The sequence below is a fragment of the Cornus florida genome, unplaced genomic scaffold, assembly GCF_030987335.1.
Source record: "Cornus florida cultivar Cherokee Brave unplaced genomic scaffold, ASM3098733v1 CherokeeBrave_3.0.0_Hap2_Chr07, whole genome shotgun sequence".
In the NCBI taxonomy this organism is placed as follows: domain Eukaryota; kingdom Viridiplantae; phylum Streptophyta; class Magnoliopsida; order Cornales; family Cornaceae; genus Cornus; species Cornus florida.
In genome coordinates, this window is record NW_026775577.1 from 45,793,409 (window position 1) to 45,797,724 (window position 4,316).

General features: G+C 30.7%; 1 long non-coding RNA gene across 7 annotated transcripts; it reads right to left on the bottom strand.

Annotated features, from left to right (window-relative positions):
• Window positions 1–384: 384 nt before the first annotated feature.
• LOC132267141 (uncharacterized) lies at window positions 385–3,766 on the bottom strand. Of its 7 annotated transcripts, none has more exons than XR_009468890.1 (5): window positions 3,327–3,749; window positions 3,098–3,153; window positions 1,152–1,581; window positions 836–956; window positions 385–654 (listed from the first exon to the last, which is right to left on the bottom strand). It is a non-coding gene; the product is annotated as an uncharacterized LOC132267141 (long non-coding RNA). The 7 variants fall into 7 exon arrangements; XR_009468887.1 differs by having other exon boundaries at window positions 3,098–3,150; window positions 3,327–3,748; XR_009468886.1 differs by lacking the exon at window positions 3,098–3,153 and having other exon boundaries at window positions 1,152–2,867; window positions 3,327–3,766.
• Window positions 3,767–4,316: the final 550 nt, after the last annotated feature.

Genomic DNA, 4,316 nt, shown 5'->3' on the forward strand with positions numbered 1-4,316 from the left:
AAAATTTTGTCATTAAAAGTATTTAGCGACGAAAAAACTTTTGTCACTAGTTTGTTGCTATATAAACGTCTCGGTTGATCTATAGTGACAAATCAAAATTTCGTCACTATTGTTTGAGTTTTAGTGACGAAAATTTATTCGTCAGTGCTACTTGAATTTAGTGACGAAATTTTTCGTTGCATTTTCTTTAGCATTAATGACAAATATTTTCGTTGCTAATTTAAACAGTGACCAACAGTTTTCGTCACCAAGTAGGTACAAAGAAACATAATTTTATTAATAGTGAAAAATATATTTTGTTACTCATTGCCATTGTTAAAAAAACTGATTGACATTAATTAAATTTATACATTCAACCATACACATTTCAGAGTACAAAAGGCATCACAAATTTAAACATAACATTAAATTTCATTAAGAAGTACATAATAATTCGAGTTCAAATACAAACTTACACATAATTTGATCAAATTTCTACCCTCAATTGTTCGATTCTAATACAACATAAAATTTCAATTGTGCAACACAAAATAACCAAACTAAAACATAAAAGCAATCTTCCAAGTCCCTATATATGGGGCCACTAATCTCATCACTTTACTTTGTCACTTCCATGAGTAGTTTATTTTTTTCATGTCCTCCCAATCAATTGCTCTGCAATTCAAAAAGAACAAAGCCATTAGAACAAGGTTATAGAAAATTAACTTGTAAGTTGAGAAAACGAAAAAAAAAAATGGGGAATGTTCCAATTATAGATTTCATTGAAACAAATATATATATATACAACAGTAACAAAAAGAGCATAATCACGAACCAATGACGAAATTTGAATTACCTTTCTCCTTAGATAAACGAAGCTATTGAATTTAGTACGAAATATAAATGACATTGGAAACAACATCATCCAACTCCAAAGTGGAAATCTCACTCCATGAAAAAGCAGTAAAAAAGCTACACTGAATGCACAAAAAGTAATTAGGCTGAATAGTCCAATTAGAATTCATTTCCTTTTCTTTAGCAAATTTTGAAAATCAGGAAAGTAAAAACGAAGAAGAATAGGAGAAACATTGAGCAAAACAATCCAGACAATCGACGACATTGGAAACAACTATATGTAGATTAAAACACAAATCCTTCGAATGGAAGCTTACCTTTATTTGCCTGAGGCCATCTCATCAATAAACACTCTAGAAGTTTCAGCATATATACCAAGTTAATTGTTACTGATTAACTTAAGATAAGGGGGAATGCTCTAAAGCCAACATTTGCTGTAATGATGGTAGAAGTTAATAGAATGCAAGCTTGCCTTCATTTGCCTCATCTAACCACCAAAAGTGGTAAGTTGGATAAATCTCTACCTACAAAATAAATAGTGTATCCTTATTAAAAAAACATTGATCAAAGAGAGAGGATTACAAAAACTAGATTGAAACTTCATCATAGAACATAATATCTTCTTCATCTGAGCAACCATCATTGGATGTATCTTCTTCATTTGAAGTGTCATCACCGAGAATAAAGTTTTCTTCTTTTGGGCCTTAGCCACCTCAATAAAATCTTTAATCTCTAGCTCATGTTCATCTACATTTGTGAATGTTATAAACAATGCGAAGTAAGAAAAAATAATCACCAACTAAATGAGAGATTATATGAAATGCAACAAAGAATTTAAAAGTTCAAAAGTTTTAAATAAGTAAAATGCATTGTTATTAAAATAAAAAGAAGTTAAAGATATGACTAAACCTTAAACGAATAGAACTAACCCAACAAAAACAAATATGGTTAAAAGAAAAGGTAATAGAAATGGCAACAACATAACCCAACTTTAGACTTTCTTGTCAAATATCCTAGTCGATGATCAGTAAATATACCTCGACTAATTTTAAGAATAATCAAGTCTACAAAACTAATAACAAGATAAGTACAAGAACAATGTTAGTGTCTTTACCAAGCGGTACAAATTAAATATATAAAAGACAAGAGACTTAAAATCGTGACTCTATTGTGGTGGATCATGTAAATTCAAATGGTGGTGGTTGTACTGCTAGTAACATTGCCCAAATGATTAACATCAATTAAATATAAAAAGAGAGAATTGTTGAAAAAAATGTCAAGGGCACCCATAGACTAAAAATCTCAAATATATAAGGGAAATATGAGGCTGCCCCATTAAAGAGAATATTCAAGGGTAAATATTTTCAGCAAGTTCTAGACAAAAAGTATACAAAACTATTAAATTTTGTAATAGACTATTGGGTTGAGATGGGAATTCTTGTTATTAAATTTTGTAATAGACTTACTTTATGAGTAAAAAAGAAAGAAGAGCAGAGAGCTACCTTTTATAAAAGTGTAAAAATTTGACGAAAAGTAAGAGGAAAGAATAGAAACACACCAAACTTAGTCTAATAACCCCAAGGAAAATGAAGAATTGGTCAAGATAATATAGTATCGTTCTTAAATTTCCATGAAATGCAATTAATTTTGTTGTAGAAATATATTTAAATTAATGCTCTAAAAAAATAGACCCAGTCAAATAACTAGTATACTTGAGCATTTAGAAAGTAAAAGCTTCTATTGCTAATGTATCACAATATGAGAAGTGAAGCTCTATCAATTTCACACATAAAAAAATTCACAATTCTGACAGTCAAAGAATGAGTGTATTTGAGAATTAAAAAATAACAGCTTCTATTTCTAATGTATCACTAATCAAAAACAAAAAATGTCAATTAAAAATAATCATACATCATCATAAACTTAATATATGACACCAGAAGGAGAAACAAATAATTGCACCAAAAAAAAAAAAAAAAACTCAGTATCTCTAACTGTTGATCGAAGACCCAAGATAAGGGTTATTGAAAGGTCTGCTGAAAAAGAGAGAAGTGAAGCTTTGTCAATTTCACACACAAAAAATTCACAATTCTGACCGTTAAAGAACGAGTGTATTTGAGAATTAAAAAATAACAGCTTCTATTTCTAATGTATCACTAATCAAAAACAAAAAATGTCAATTAAAAATAATAATACATCATCATAGACTTAATATATGACACCAGAAGGAGAAACAAATAATTGCACCAAAAAAAAAAAAAACCTCAGTATCTCTGACTGTTGATCGAAGACCCAAGAAAAGGGTTATTGAAAGGTCTGCTGAAAAAGAGAGAGTTAGGGTTTGAGAGAATGTGCTTGTTTGGAAAATCTATATAACCCAATAGTTAGGGTTTGAGAGAAATTGATCGCTTTGAAAAAATATATAACCCAAAGCCCTAATTTCTAAGTTCCATTGGATGCTCTAAATATTCCACAACACAAAAATTCCATACCTTTATGTTTATTGTGGTGGTGACGATAATGTTTTCATCGGTGACAAAGAGATATGGTCCAGATGCACTGCCGACGACGGTGCTAATCGGTCGCAGATATTCTCTCTCTCTTTCTATTGGCATTCACGTTTAAAAATCGTGTGAGAATTGGGCGCACAGTGGGGAAATAGGGGAAATTTTGGGAGGTTGGGGTCATTAGGCTGTACGAGGTCGTGCTGGTTTCATGGGTTTAGATGAGATGTATAGAGACATATGACGCAAGGATAACGAATGAGATAGGGACCAAATAAATTTGGTCACTAATACCTTCCAAAACAGCGTCACAGGCACCATTGCCGGAACCGCGGGAGCTTGATTTCTTTTTCCGCCAAACAATTGGTGACCAACATTATAGTTGGTCACTAAAGCATACTCTTTTTGTGACCAAAATTTTGTACGGCACTAAAGAGCTACCTATACCAACGAAATTGATTTTGTCAATAAAATTTTTGTCACAAAAGGTCACTCTTGTTGTAGTGAGCCATCAACATGCACAAATCAATTTTGGCAACATAATACATACCCTAAGTTCTCAACTAAAATGGCATGAAGAATATTGAATAATCATTATGCAATTTGCCACTAATTACAACTATATCATACAACAACAAGAACATAGCCTCACAAGTATGATATAGGTTTAAAATCATAATTTGAACAATTAAATAAAACAACTAAATTTCATAGATTTCACTTCTCATCTAAACATGCTCAATTTAATATATGTTATAGTACATGTCATGGTTATTATATAAATCACTTCAAAACTTGATTTAAGTCATAGGAGCATATAAATAAAAATTAATTAAATTAATTCATTAATCCCTCTAGATTTTTAAAACGACTCTAAATGACCTCAAATTAACATATGCTATGAATCAAGCCATGGTCATGTTATTTATCAAGTCTAAAGTGAATTACATTCAAGTTACAATTAATCATTTACTTCTC